Source organism: Manis javanica, chromosome 13 (genome assembly GCF_040802235.1).
Source record: "Manis javanica isolate MJ-LG chromosome 13, MJ_LKY, whole genome shotgun sequence".
NCBI lineage: Eukaryota > Metazoa > Chordata > Mammalia > Pholidota > Manidae > Manis > Manis javanica.
The window spans coordinates 92,661-109,064 of NC_133168.1; the positions used below are offsets into that span (position 1 = coordinate 92,661).

The window sequence follows — 16,404 nt, forward strand, 5'->3', positions numbered from 1 at the left end:
GCGGCACTCAAGAAGCTTCTGACCTGAGTAAGGCGGCGGCAGCGCCTGCAGCTACTACGCAGCCGCAGGACTTACGCACTCTGCACCCAGTGGCTGCCCGCCCCCGACTGACGGCCCTCGCGGCCAATGAGCATGCGGTGCCGCGGCGCAGGCCTCCAGGTGTGTCTTTCCCCTCCTGCTACCCTGGCCACCCCTGCCCTCCAGGACCCACCGGGACCTGGGGACCCCTGTGCATCAGGCGCTCAGATGCCTCCTGCCAGGGGCTGCGTGTCCCTATTTGGGGTAGAGGCCAAGAGCATTTTGTGTGAAGTGTTAGGTATGGTAAAGTGGGACGCTGGGTATTTTAGTGTAAAGAGTATTTGTACTGACACTGCAAGTTTTATGTATGCTTGAAATTACTGGAAAGTAAATTACTTTGCAAAACAACCATGTCAGTTCTGCATCAGAAAAGTAGAGCAGCCATCACACCGGGTCACAGAGGCCAAGCCCACCCTGGTCCAGTTCACCCGAAGTGGGGCGCTGCTCACCTTGCAGTAGTTCAGGTGTGACTAGGAGGCACCTGAGAGGATTCCTCTGTAGCCACTGGGTCTTAGGTGTTGGGACGACCTGGAGTAGAAACTGGGATTTTTTAATTCCAGTTTCCACACCACTCCACCAAACACCTGTTAGAACTAAAAATGAATTCAGTAAACTTGCAGCATAGCCAAAAGCCTATCCACAAAAAAAAAAATTAATAATGTGGGTTTTTTAGAATTAAAATTTCTACTCTGAAAGACCTTGTTCAGAGAACCCAAACACAAGAAACCCTGGGAGAAAAATATTTGCAAAATACATACTTGATAAAGGATTTGTACTCCAGACATACAAAAATCCATGAAACAAAAAGGAACCCGCCTCAGAGCCATTGGCGTGGGGATTGGAGGTTCTTCTCTGGACCCCACTCCTGACACCAAGTAAGGTTAACCTTAAAATAAAGCTGTCTGTTATTTTAGCAGTAAAATGGTTTTTTTCAGAGGCACAGAAGTACAACCCAGGACATGCAAGCCATGGCAAAATCACAGGCGCGTTCAGAGAACAGAGCAGAGGAGGCTCTCTTATAGAGGAAGGGGAAATGTGCTAAGCAAAAAACTCTTGGAGGAAACTGTCATGGCTGCTCATTGGCTGAGTTGTAACAATCTCTCAAGGGCTAAGCTGTTGTGGGGGAGGCAGAAAATCTTCCCTCTTCCTACTTGGTAATAAAGTAGCCAAAATACTATGAGTTGTAAGGTGTCCTTCTCTTTCTTCCGGTGAGATCTGCATTGACCAGAAGGGGTGGGCGGAGAGCTCTTCCTGCAAACGTCCCCTCTGCTTGTCAGTGAGGCTTCCCATTCTCAGTTTTCACAATGGACAAATTTAAAATGAAAAGCTATAAAAATTCTACAGGAAAATAGGAAAATCTATAAACCACCTTGGGTTTGGTGATGAGTTTTAACATAAACACCAGAAGTCTAGCCACAAAAGAAAAATATTAATGTGGACTTTATAAAATTAAATTTTTCTACTCCATGAACAGCTACCTTGTTCAGAGATCCAAACACAAACTGGGAGAAAATACTTGGAAAACACGTATCTAATAAAGGATTTGTACTGAAAATATGCAAAGACCTTTAATGCAAACAATTAAAAATGGCTAAAGATCTAAACAGACACCTCCTGCAAGATATACTGATAGTGAATAAACATATAAACGTATGCTCAACATCACATATCACTATGGAAATTACAAATTAAAGCAATGACATAACACTGCACGTATTAGAACTGCTAAAATCAAAAAACATGATAACAACAAGTGCTGGGGGCTGAAGAATAACAAGAACCTTCCTTCATTGATGGTGGAATGCATGTACAGCCACTTTGGGAAACAGCCTGGCTGGGTCTTTCAAAGCGAGTCTCACCTTAGGACCCAACAATCAATCGCACGTCCAGCATTTAGCGAACTGCTTTGAAAAACTGTATCTAAACAAAATTCAGGATGCAATTATGCACAGCAGCTCTATTCACAATGGCTAAAAATTTAAAGAAATCAGGATGAATAGATAAGCAAATTGGGGTACATCCAGGTGAAGGAGCAGAATATGCCCCAAATTATGCCTCTTTGGCATAAGAATTATCAGGCTGATTAATTTTAATAAACAGCAGACACAGGAGAATCTCTGAAAACTAAGTCAAAGTTGCCCTTTTGTGGAGGAATATCCCATTTATAAGGGGTATCCAAGTTTGTAAGGGTACCTCCCTGTCTGTACCAGGAGTGCAAGGGTGACTGAGTCTCTGAAAACTCTTATCAGTGAAGTTTGACCTGGACTTCAACCTGCACGACCACCATGTGCTTGTTTACTGTACTTTGCCTGATAACCTCCCTTAACTGGCTTCCCTACTCCCCTATAATCTTTCTTGTTTTTAGCTTATGATATCGTGCAAGGTGCTGGCTTGGGCAATGTCAGGAAGTCACTCAGTTTCCTGGGCATCTCGTGGGAACTGTACATGTTATGTTTCTGTCTGTTTTTCTCCTGTTAATCTATTTTATTATGGTGGGGGGGATATCTCAGCCAAGAACCTAGAAGCACAAAGAAAAAATTGTTTTCACTCCCCTACACATGCAATGGAATACTATTCAACAACAGGAAGGAAGGAGCCATCAACCCATGCGGAGATGAATGGATAAATCCTGCCTGTATTGCTAAGTGAAAATCTAATCTGAGGAGACTACATACTGAAGAGTCCTACATATATGACATTGTGGGAAATGCTAAATGACAGACATAGTAAATGAATCGTGGTGGGGGGCTTGGAGAATTCCATGGGTTACTTTACCGCTGTCTAAACCCACAGATTTTCACAACGATTAAATCATGGTCTATTCAAATTAAGTTATTTAGGATGTGGGACTGTCACAGGATGGAATGCAAAATGTGACAAAGAATCTAGCTGTATTAGAAATGTATGAAAAAAAGCTCACTGTGGTGGAGTGCAAGGTGCTGACCTAAGTAGCCTTGGAAATGAATGGAAGCTGTACGCTAAAGGCAGAACTTACTGTACATCAACAATGTGCTCTATTTTATAAAGCTATTTCCCTTGGGGGGGGGTCATAGATAACAATCCTGAAACTGAAACCGAATAAGGAAGAGCAAGAGGGACTTGATTTTAAGCTAAACCCCCATCCTGAGTCTTAAACGTTAAAGGGGTAAAGTTTGCAGAATGTCTTTAAAAAACAAAGAATTTGTGGCCAGCCAGTTAACCAATCACCTGGTCAACAGTCAATTGACCACATCTTGAGCGAGAACAAATATTCCCAGAATAGATGACCCGTCCCCATCCCTGTTTTGGTACAAAGAATTATTACCTTGGAGAAGAGAGAAACAAGAAATTACAAAATTCTTTTGTGTCAACTTATCTTATACAAACATCAAAGAAGGGGGTCCCTGACCACGTCCTGAGCCAACACCTGCCGACCATGAAGTGGTGCCACTAGGACCCGAAATCTGGAGATGACATCACAGGATGATTTATCAATACCATTACTCCCAAACCCCTAAGTCTCTCCCAAAATCCATGTACGTCTGACACCATAGTTTCTTGAAGAGCCAGCGCTCCCTCTGGCTGACTCGCTCGCACACAAGCCTTTCCTTCCAGTGAAGCACTCTGCCCACGTGGTACTCTGCTGGGAACCTTGTGTCGTGACATAGGATCCCAAGAACCTGGCTGAGGTCTGCTGACAAAACCACTACATCTGCGACCTGGAGCGAAGCGGCGGACTGAATCAGTGACAAAGGGTGGGGACCAGGGTCTCTCCCTGTTGGAGGGGGAGCTGCAGAAAAGCAAGAGCAGAAGGTCACAGTATCCACATGACAGTGGGTCGGGTGAGAGACATCAGGACAGACTCACCTGCAGCTGAATGTGGATTCAGACAGTTCCACACAGAGATCCTTATGATTAGGTGTGTGGACATGGTGAGACGTGGACATGGCTGGATCCGAGACACAGTGCAGCTGGAGTGGCTGTGGAGAGAAGCCGCCTCGTTCGCCTCGGTCTGAACTGAATCAGAACCTTTGGACTGGGCAAGACGTTTTTACCTGGGAAATTGTTGAAATCGGTTGTTCGAGAAGTCAGCAGGAGAGTGGACACTGGATCAAAAGTCTGATGAGTGTGAACTTTCAAAAGATGGAGTCAGTAGTCAGTGTATAACCCAGATTAGTTTAGCTTCTTAAACCACCCATAGAAAACTTTTTTTCTCTACCTAACTCATATACTTGCCCTCCCTCCCCCCCCCAAAAAACACACACTTCTTTTTCCTCATGAAATGTCTTTTTTCAACCTAGAGATGGGAACACTGTTTCAGTATCTGACTGAATCTGTGCTGCCAAATCCCAAATAAACTCTCCCTTGCCTCTCACTTGCAGGTCGACAGCAGAACTTGGAGCACACATGTATTTCCTCTTGTTGCCCCCTGAGCACACTCAGCTCTCACACAAGGTTTTGATACTGTTCTCTAGTAAAAGGATCCAGGGCTCTTTGACGAAATGGCTGAGACTGGGACTGAGACAGTAAATACAGGACCCAGAATAATACTAAAGTGTCAGAAAGTAAAGTACTGAAAAGTAAAGCCCCACCAAGCCTGAATACATCAGAGGAAAACAGGAGCCAGTGGAAAGAGCTCGCCACAGCCAGAGTGGGCCAGGCCTGAGTGACCAGGCACCGCTGCGCAGGGCTGTCCCCAGGTGCCCGCCCTGGGGACGAACAATAATTACATGTTTTTTTCCAAATAAATGAGATTTAATAGCCCTCTCCTATGCATGTCAATTCCAAAGACTCGATGTAGACATTCAGCAGCCCTCACAGAGGTAAAGCTGACTCCTGTCTCCTGAAGTGTGGGCCCTGCACAGTCCTCCTCCTCATGAAGATGACAGAAAGGGCATGGGGAAAAGTAACTTTCCACAACCTCAGCCAGCGACCAAAGTTAACCTGTACATGGTAAGTTGCCTCGAGAGAATATTCCTTTGAGATAAAATGATGAGAAAGCACTTTGCCTCTGAGACCTGCTTCCTCAAGACCCACAACCTGTTTAATGCTGAGAAAAGTGCCAAGTGAATCCCAAAGAGGGGCATCCTACAGAGTATCTGACCCATCCTCTTCAACACTGTCAACATCAGCAAAAAGAGGAAAGTCTGAGAAACTGTCCAAGCCAAGAAGAGCCTAAAGAGACGGGAGGACCAAATGTCACGTGGTGCCCGCACGGGACTCCTGGGGCGGCTCCGAGGGGCAGAGTGACGGGCACAAGATGCGGACTTCATTCATAACATCAGTATTTATTGATTCACTGTGACAGGTCCGTAGAAAACTGGAAAGAGGAGAAAATAAACATCAAATAAGAGAAACCCCCAAAAAAGAAATTCACATTGCCAACAGGCACATGAAAAGATGCTCCACATTGCTAATTATCAGGGAAATGCAAATTAAAACTACAATGAGAAATCACCTCACACCAGTTAGGATAGCCAGCATGGAAAAGAATAGGAACATTAAATGCTGGCAAAGATGAGGAGAAAGGGGAACCCTCCTACACTGCTGGTGGGAATGTAAACTAGTTCAACCACTGTGGAAAGCAGTATGGAGGTTCCTCAAAAAACTGAAAATAGAAATACCATTTGACCTGGGAACTCCACCCCTAGGAATTTACCCAAAGAAAACAACTTCTCAGATTCAAAAAGACATATGCACTTCTATGTTTATCGCAGCACTATTTACAATAGCCAAGATATGGAATCAACCTAAGTGTCCATCAGTAGATGAATGGATAAAGAAGATGTGGTACATATACACAATGGAATATCTTTCAGCCATAAGAAGAAAACAAATCCTACCACCATTTGCAACAACATGGATGGAACTAGAGGGTGTTATGTTCAGTGAAATAAGCCAGGTGGAGAAAGACAAGTATCCAATGATTTCACTCCTCTGTGGAGTATAAGAACAAAGGAAAAACTGAAGGAACAAAACAGCAGCAGACTCACAGAACCCAAGAATGGACCAACAGTTACCAAAGGGAAAGGGACCTGGGAGGATGGGTGGGAAGGGAGGGATAAGGGGGGAAAAGGAGCATTATGATCCGCACACATACTGTAGGAGGTGGGGGGCACGGGGAGGGCTGCTGTACAACATAGGGAAGACAAGTAGAGATTCTATAGCATCTTACTACGCTGGTGGAGTATGTGGTGGGGACTTGATGATGGGGGGAGTCTAGTAACCATAATGTTGCTCACATAATTGTAGGTTACTGATACCCAAAAAAAAAAAAAAAAAGTAAATGATCATCTCAAGCTAGGTATATCTTTTTGTAACCACAGTGAATACAATTGTTTTCTCCCAATATCTCCCAGAACTAGATTAAACTTAGTAAAATATTTCATATTTCCTGAAGAAATTTGCTCTCTTTATATAGAAAGTAATTTAGTTTCCTTATTAACTTAATTTCTTCAGAATTTGCCATTGTTTCATGCCAAGAACAAAGTTGTATATATTTTAGAAGCTTTCTTTCCACCCTTTCCTATGTGTCTTCTGTCACTAAGCCCCCTGAGCTATGTACATCAAGGACTCAGAGTTTAAAGCTCAAAATTACAAGCTAAATTATTCTCCAGCTAAGGATATTCTCTCCACCATTTGCCCTTCGGAAATGACTGAAGCTTTCGGCTTTGTTGTTGTTTTTGTTTTAATCATCTTCCCTACATGTACTGCTTCAGGGCAACTCACCCAATGATGTAACCAAAAAACAAAATGTCCCCCATTGCCTGCAATAAAAAAAAACATTACAGCTGCCCTGAAAACTCCCTACACTCCCTTGAAGAGTAGCTATGGCTATTAGAGAACACAGGTCTCCTGTGAGGAGTGACCTAGCTGGCCTAGAAGGACAGCATTTCCGACTAACTCAGAACAACTTGGATCCATGTTTCACTTTTGTTTATTTTTGTTTTGGTTTATAAACAAATTAGAAGTTGCCCAGGGCCGAAGTCTGCCAAATGACCAGCTACACATGCCCAAAAATAAAGAATCACTATGTGATTATTTTCATTGTTGTGTTCCTGGAACCTAGCCTAGTATCAAGCACATAGAAGACTGTCAACAAATGCTTAGGGAGTGAATGAGCAAATGTCCAGATGGTTCCAAGGACCGAGGAAAAGGTGCTCACCAAGTCTCTCTGCAGGGGGTCCCTTACATGCCAAGGACCCTTTGGCAGTCTGTTGAAGCTGGCAGACCCCTTCTCAGAGTATTTTTAAATATATAGTATGACAGGGGAAACATTATATCAAATACAGACAGAGGAAACTAGTTATATTAAAATATATTGAGATCAAACATGCCTCTATGGCATAAGCTGGGCTTGTCAAGTCACAGGTATAGCTGTATGGAGGCCAGGCTGGGCCAGTTCACTGGCAACACCCCCAAGTGACAACATCTGCAGGCTTTTTGTTCAGTATCTCAGACAGGAATCCTCCAAATTCCTGTCTAGGATGCCACCGTTCTCAGAGGGAAGTGGCAGAAAGAGGCCAGAGAAGTTCCCAGCACAGTGAGTCAGTTTTCACATCACCCACTAGTTCCCATGTGGTGTCATCACCCTTAGCCATGCCCACGGTCCCCCAAGCCACGGGCTTTCTGTTCAGCCTCTTAGGTCTGCACCTGAGTAAGAAGGGCACAGTTGTCCAAGTGAACAGGGAGACATGGGCTGTGGGGCCCACCTGTTTATTACAAAGATTTCCAACCTGGGTGCTGTATCACCTGCACTCCTACTGTGAAGGATATTTGTGCCTCAGTCCCCGAGCCTTTCTGGGGGCCAGAGGTACAAATCAGCCTGCTTTCAGACTTCTCACTTCACTACTCTGGCTTAGGATGCAGCCTGACATACTCATTAATAATGCCTCTGTTCACTGTCTCAAACATCCTGAATAGAGCCCAAAAATGAGGCATTTTTGGTATCTACTAGAGTGCCTGGTACATAGTTCCTTGAGATGGTAACTTCTGCTGTTACTAATAATGATTTGAAGTGATGCTCCCACCAGATCTCAGTGGATTACTTGATGTGGTAAGCTGGACATGAGCTTAGAACTGAAAAGTCCGTTTCTTTTTTACAGTCTAGAATCCATTTAGGCTTTAGGCTTTGTTTTAGAAACAGAATTAACTCCCACCTAGTTTTTTTTAGGATCTCAACTGAATGTAGGGCTCCCCGGAATAAAGTCACCAAAGTCAGAGGCAGTAGTGACCAGTTTAGGCTGGAAAGGAGAAGAGAAATTTCATTTTGAACAGGAAAAAAAGTGATACTTAAAGCACAAACAAAACAAATAAAGGATTTCAGAGCAAGGTAGAATAAATCTCAGGCATAGATATGGCTTTTTCCATTCCTCAGTGAGCTCTGTGGGTGGAGCCTGAGCTGAGCAGCCTGCCAGCACAGGGCCTTGGGAAGACGGGTGAAGCATCTCAGCAGAGAGGAGGGGGCCCCAGTGATGCTCAAGGTAAAACATCCTCTATAGTGGAAATAGCAGACAAATTCACAGGAAAACCTTTGTTAGGGAGAAAACCAAGAATGGGCCTTGTCTTAGTTTTGCTGAGTCATTAACCCGCTGCCAGACAGATGAACGGCTCACAGTTATGTGCCAGACCCTGGGCTACACCCTGGTCATGTGGGATGTGACACGCAGTCCCTGCTCCAAGTAGCTCAGACTACAGACAAGGAGAGACACATGGCAGTGACAGCACTCTGTACTGTGGAAAGGCATGCTGTGTAAGTTGGGAAGGGTAACCTCAGTACAAAGGGCCCCAAGCCCTGTCGCTAGCCACAGTAGACAGCATTTCCCGTATTGCAGAATAGTGCAGGAGTCTGCAAGGCAGTCCTCACGTGGCTCTGACTATTCCCGTGGCCTTAGAGTTCTTTTGGATCCTTCACATCCAGTCAACAGGTAGAAGAAAGAGGAAACTGGAGGGTGGCACAGGGAGATTTTTTGGGCCAGGTTTAGAAGCCATTTGTCAGAGTTAGTCACATTGGCCCCACATAACGCAGTACCTGGGCAGCCACTTTCTGGTAACAATTCTACACGGTGAAGGGGGAGAATTAGTCTTCTGTGAATGGCCAGCTGTTCGTGAGACTTACGCATGGAGGAGGCATGTGAGCGGAGCTAAGAAAAGAGAGAAAACCCAACTGTGCATGTGTGTGTGTGTGTGTGTGTGTGTTTCTACGGTGAGGGATAGATCTTAGCAATAGCTCCATGGAATAACTGACATTTTAACCAAGTTTTACAAGAAAAATAGTATTTAAGTCATGAAGGGCATTGAGAGAAGACAGTTTAAATAGAAAGAGCAGCATGTGCAAAGGTACTGGAGAATTCATCCCGTCATCTATACAACAAATCCTATAAAAGTGTCCTTGAAGTGCCACTATCATATCACAGACGTCTCTTACATTCAAATCTAAGTACCTGAACATATGGATCAAATTTTTATAAATGGAATAATTTTAAAAGCCATTTAAACCAGGAAGATCGAAGATGTTTGGGAATAGAGGGTTTTGAGTCAGGGCCCTCCCTTGCTTTATGTCTCCACAATCTCTGAGCTTGGAGTGGATGCCACTGACTCCAGCATTCCTGGACCTACTTTGGGTCATCTGTTCCAACATCTGCACAGTTGCATCTGTCTTTCCCATTTCAGGGATTCTGTATAAATTTTGGCCATATGAGTGTACTTTCCTTGTCTTCTGCTGCAGCTATGTTTATTATTTATTCTAACTAATATCTTCTCTGTCATTACTAGGGACTCGGGACAAGAATGAAAGTTGACATCTGCTGTTTTCATCCCACCATTCTCCTTTGTAACTCTCTCTATATCAATAATCATGCCCTGATTCAACTTTTAGAGAAACTATTTAAATTTCAAATATATGTTTCAGCTAGTGTAACTGCTATGTTGAACAAACAATATTCCAAAAGTGAAACCACACACACACACACGCACACACACACACACACCCTCTACATTCTTTGCTTCCACTGTTTGTTCACCTTACTTTGTGGGGTTAGTTCTTTCTTTACCCCTGGATAAAATCTTGAGCAATTTCCACACTTTTTATTGTCACTCTCAGATAATAAAGTCTATTAGTCACATTTCAATAATTAAAATACCTCATAAAAATGATGAATTTCATTTCAGGTTAAAGATTTTTCTCTTCTAGATGAGTCTGCTCCAGGCCCAGGAAGTCCACAGAGGGAAGTGGGGGGGGGGAGTTGGCTTCCCTCATTCGCTCTGCCCCTCTGCGTGCTCACACACCTGGACACCTTGCCCCGCAGGATCATCTCCTTCAGGTGGTCTCAAAGTCTGAGTCACACAAATGCCTGTACAGCCGGGGAGGCATCATGAAGGAGCACAGCCAGGGGCGTCCGAATGAGGAAATCCAGAGGGCGCCTGCTGTCACCACGACAGGACACAAGTCTTGAATGGCCACAGTTTCCAAGAGAAGCTGGAAATGTGAAATGGTGGGGTCTGAAATGGCCTTATTTTTCAGTTGGTAACTAATTAAATTAAAGCAACAGCAAATACAACAGGACAATACCAGGCTGACTGACAAAACCATCTGAGAGCCGTAGGTGACTTCTGGGATAAACACTCTAAATCCGAGAGTCTAGGGCCTATACCACTGCAGATTGAACAGGTGCTTAAAACACAGACTCCCCACAATAAGTCCCCTTTACACCCAGGCAGGAAGTGGCTTTGTAACCACTTTGAAATCTGCCATGTTCCCACCCCCACCCCGAAAGAAAGCTGGCCTGAGGCATCCTAGAAGCCACTCCGAGCCCGCTCACGGCAGCAGCCCCACGTAGGCCAAGCCAGCCTTGCTGCTGACCCCGTGGGCCTCCAGGGGCCCCAGCAGACGTGCACAAACACTCACATACATACAGACTAAAGTCACAGAGCTCTTTAGCCTTCCTCACAATTTACGGAGTATTTCACACTCTTATGCTTAGCCAGTGAGAATCTACTGAACCACATACTTCTTAACACCACACAATGACCTTCTGAAGCTTTGAATACACACTTTTAAGAGCTTGATTCAGTTCTTAAATGGTACTCCATCTTCTCTTTGCTTCTGGTCTAGGACGAAAGGAGGAGGAGTTTTTCTTTTCATTACACAGTATATCAGGACATCATATAGGAAAATATGGCTCATAGTAAATTTTGTGCTTATAGTAATTTTGGCCAGTTGTAGTTCATGGTCCTGCAGTTCAGAGCACCTTCAAATCACAGAGGACACCCACAGCCCCAGTTTGAAGAAGTGCCTCCTCTCATGGCCACAGATGATTGGACAAGGCACCCCCTACAGCTTCCCAGTGAAGCAACTATCTGGTGCTCTGAAAAGATGAATTCAAACAATTGGATATTTTCTCTTGAAATTTTGAATAGGGAACCATGGAAAGAATCAAGGACTTAGCAGTAGAAGCTGAAGCTGTCTGAAAGTATGATTTTAAGTGCTTACCACAGACACTTAGAGATACACATTCAAAAAGGAAAAGAAAAATCATTTCCCATTCTGTAGTCCTAGGATAATGCATCCACTTGCCCTTTGTCTAGTACAAACCACCTCAGTTCTTAGCCCAGAGTTTGTAATGTGAAAAGTGGGGGAGTATTTCATAAGAAATGGGCACACCTTATGGGTATTGCATTTTTCACCAATTGAAGGTTTGTGATGACCCTACTTTGAGCAAATCTCTAGGAACCCTTTGTCCAACAGCATTTGCTCAGCTTGCATCTCTGTGCAACATTTTGGTTAATTCTCACACTATTTCAAATTTTTCATCATTATGTTTATTATGATTATCTGTGATCAGTGATTATGACCCTGAAAGCTCAGATAATGGTTACCACATTTTACCAATAAAGCATTTTTTATTTATTTGTAGACATAATGCTACTGCACATTGAATAGGCTACAGTATAGTGTAAACAGAACTTTATATGCCTTGGGAAACCAAAACACTCACTGACTCACTTTACTGCAACAGGTATTCACTTTATAGCAGTGGTCTGGAACCGAACCCACAATATCTCCAAGGTATGTCTCTACTGGGATATATTTGTTCTCTGGACTCCTATATCCTTGTGTGTAACATGGTAGTATGGGGTGTCAAGTAGAGTCTTCCCTATTTCCCTAAATTGGTGAGTACAGCCTGTAGCTCGGACCATAAAACAGTAAAAACATCACATTTCAAATTAACCAAACTTCGAGGTGTGAAGGCTATCCTTTTCCTTTAGGACTGACTCAGAAAAGCCACTTCAGCTCAGTAAATATTCAGTGGGTGAAATTCAGGAAAGCAGAGTTTCCATAATATTACCCCCTCATTTCACCTTCAAGACAATCACTTGTCAAGTGCCTGGGAGTCTGAGGAATAGAAAAACTGATACTGACTTCTCCACTTGGGTTTCCCTGAGCCCCAAGAATCTCTGATTTGCCTGAGGGTGGGGGGAGATGAAGGGGCATCGCCATCAGAGAGACAAGAAGCACCCCCTCAAGTCTTTGGTAACTCTTCAGGATCTGAAAAGAAGGGAAGGTTGGCGACCATGGATAAGGCCACTCAGTTTATAAACGTCTCAAGAACAGAGGTCACCATTCCTGGAGGACACTGCTAAGGGGCATGGTTGGGAAGGCCAGGGTAGATGAGAATGAAGACGAAAGCTTGATCTGCCAAAATCATGGAACAGAGAAGCACATGTGTAAGCGGAAGGCAGCACGACCCCGCCTGCCAGAAGCAGCAGCTGGATCCCTTGAGGAGCTCCTGAAGTGCAGGGACAGTCCTCACCATCACCACGGGGCCCCTCTTCAGCCCAGCAGGACCACAGCGAACTCAGACTAATGACAGCCACCGCAAGAAAACATGCTTTCAAATAAACATGGATGATTAATGAGCCAGTGTCAGCTTGGAGGAAAGTATGATGCCACACTGTCGCCCTAAGACCTGTTTACATCCCCCTACAGAAAGCTCCGATCTAAGAATGTAAGGAATTCTGGGAAGACATTTTTTTCAAGGAAGAGTCTTTACAAGACTAAAGAATTCATATGGTTCAAAAAAAACCTCTTCTGTTTATCCTTTCAATATGTCTTTATGATCTGAAGTAATGTCTCCACTCTCATTCCTGACATCAGTAATTTGTGTTTCTATCTGATAATTCTTTCTACCGGTTTATCAATGTTATTGATCTTCTCAAAGAACAAGCTTCTGGTTTCATTGATTTCTCTATTTTTTATTTGATTTCTGGTTTTCATTGTTTCATTTTCATTTTCTTTCTTATTTTGGGTTTAGTTTGCTCCGCCTTTCTGCTTTCTTAAGGTGAAAGCTTAGATCATTAACTTGAGATGTTTTTTCTTTTCTAATTAAAAAATTTAATGCTTTCTCTCTAAGCACTATTTATCTGCACCACATACATTTTGATGTTTTCATTTAAATTCAGTTCAAAATACTTTTAAAATTTCCCATTTCCTTATTAATGGGCTATTTGGAAGAATGTCATTTAGTGTCCCAATATTTGGAGGTTCTCTAGATATTTTTCTATTATTGATTATTAATTTCTTTTTTGGAACATACTTTGTATACTCTGCATGTTTCATTTTATCGAAACTTGTTTTGTTGCCTAAAATATGGTCTATTCTTGGTAAATTTTCCTGTGTACATGAAAAGACTATATTCTGCTAAACTGTTGTTCTTCTATGAGTTGTTAAAAAATGTTGAAATCTCCACTATAGATGTAGTTATCTCTTCTCAGTTTCATCAGTTTTTTATTCATGTACTTGAAGCTCTACATAAACATTTAAGATTGTTATGACCCCTTTATCATTACAAAGTGTTTCTTTATCCCTGGTAGTATCCCTTGCTCTAAAATCTTCTCGTTTACTAATATAGCTACTCCAACTTTCTTTTGATTAATGTTTACCTGTATATATGTTTTCATCCTTTTATACTTTTATCTATGTCTTAGTATTTAAAGTAGGTTTATACAGATAGTATTTCCTTTTCTAACAAATCTGACAATCTCTGTTTTTTAATTAAAGTGTTTAGTCCCTTTGTAATTAAGGTTTGACTTAAACCTATCATCTTTGTTCCTTTTTCCTCTTTTCCTGCCTTCTTTAGGACTGAGTGATATTTATTCCACTTTATCTCCACTATTGGTGTGTTAGCTCTCTGTTTATTGTTCTTAGAGATAAGTCTAAAGTTCCCAATTTATGTATTTACCACAGTCTATCTTCAAATACTATTATGCTATTTCATAAAGTCAGACACAAAAAGCTCCTATATTCATGAGTATTTTTGCTACTGTTATCATACATTCTACTTTTATATCAATTATCACTGTTAGTATTTTTACTTCAATCAGTTACCTGTTAAATAAATGTTTAAAAATGAGAAAAACATTCATGTTTATCCACATAGTCTCCATTTCTGGAGCTCTTTATTTCTCTGTGAAGATAAAAATCTCTCTGTATTGTTTTCTTTCTACCCCAAAAAACTTCCTTTAACATCTCTTATAGTACAAATTTGTTGGTGATGAATTCTTTCAGCACTTTTTTTTTGGCTGACAAGTCTTTTGTTCACCATTTTTGAAAGATACTTTAAAGATATTGTTCCACTGCTTCTTGCCTGCATGTTTTCTGATGAAAAGTGTGCTTTCATTCTTATTTTTGTTCCACTGAATGTATCATTTTTCTCTGTCATATTTCAAAAAGGTCTCTTTATCACTGGTTTTCACACAGCTTAATTATATGGATTTTTAATTTTCTTTTGTTTTCTTCATGTTACTTCTCCTCATGGCTGGTTAAGATATTGGATCTGTGAGTTTATAGTTTTCATCAAATATGGAAACATTTTGGCCGATATTTCTTCAAATATTTTTCTATCATCCTCCCTCCTTCTAGAAGCCACTTATATATATATTAGACTTAATATTAAGACAAAATGGAGCTTTCTGCAGTCTTTCTTTTCAATTTTGCATAATTTGTGTAACTATGTCTTCAAGTTCATTAATCTTTTCTTCTGCAGTATCTAATCTGTTCCTAATCCTATTCACGATATATTTTTATTTCAAATATTTCTATATCTCTAGATGGTTGGTCTACTAATGCTATCATTTGTCATTCTGAGTCTGTTTCTATTGACTAATGATTTTCTTGGATTGTATATTCTCTTTTCCATGTCTGGTCATTTTTTAATTGATGCTGATCATTGCAATTTTTACATTTTTGGTGCTAGATTTTATTTTAGTTCTTTAAATTTTGGGGGTTTTTCCCCTCCTTGGATGTAGTTTATTTGGACTGTTTGATCCTTTCAAGTCTTGCTCTGAAGTCTTGTTAGGACAGGTTCTGAGCAGCCCTCAGTCCACAGCTATTCCTATCCCCCTGCCCCAAAGCTACCCAACTTTGGCAGTATCTTGTGAGGACTCTACTCAATGCTCCATGTATTAAAACATCTTTCCATTATGGTTGAAACACAAATATTCCCAGCCTTGAATGTGCTCTAAGGAATTTTTCATCACTCCTTTCTCCTTTTGTAGTATTATTTCCCAGACTGGGTCATTTTCCTGTATGGATTTTGTTCTCTCCATTTATGATGTATTAAATTTTTATTTGGCAGATAATCAAGTTACTTAGGGATGGCCTTGATTCTCTCATCTTATTTTTAAGCTCTGTTAAAGTTAGTGTACATTAGCTTTTAGTTAGTACTAGTTTATACCTCCTACTAAGATGTGATCTTCTGAGGTCTTATGCAAATGTCCCACATGTTTAACAAGGTCTTTCTACTCTGGCTGATTAGAATTCAAACATATCACAGCACTGTGTGAATTTTCCCAATATATATATATATACACATAATAATATATATATTCTATATTCTTTATTCTATATGTGTGTTTGTGTGTGTGTATGTATGTGTGTATATAGATATAGATATATCTCAGAATTATTCCATTTATAAATCTCTGGCACTTTTTCTTTTTCAGCTCCTGTAGTAGACAGGCACCTGTGTCAAAGTAATTATAAGCTAATAAACCTCTCATTTGAAAAGGCTTATTCGTACATCTTCAGGAGCAGCAATGCAGGTAGGAAGCCTGAAGAACTGTATCAGACCCTAAGGTCAATCTTGTGGAGGACACAATGTCATGGGATGGGTGGTGGCAACTATCAAGAAGGAAAGGAGGGAGGCTGAGTTTCTTGGAAAAAAACAACCCAGAGGGAGCTGGTCTAGACCTCAAAACTGGTCCTTATGTCTAATAAAACAAAAAGCTCCGTCTGAGGTTTCTCAGTACCAACTGTAGATAATTTCAGGATGACTGGGTGGGACATGA

At 41.7% G+C, this 16,404-nt stretch overlaps 1 long non-coding RNA gene across 1 annotated transcript; it reads right to left on the reverse strand.

Annotated features, from left to right (window-relative positions):
• Positions 1 to 1,650: 1,650 nt before the first annotated feature.
• Positions 1,651 to 10,712, reverse strand: LOC108396075 (uncharacterized). The gene is made up of 3 exons (XR_012124651.1): positions 10,628 to 10,712; positions 10,345 to 10,534; positions 1,651 to 4,112 (listed from the first exon to the last, which is right to left on the reverse strand). It is a non-coding gene; the product is annotated as an uncharacterized lncRNA (long non-coding RNA).
• Positions 10,713 to 16,404: the final 5,692 nt, after the last annotated feature.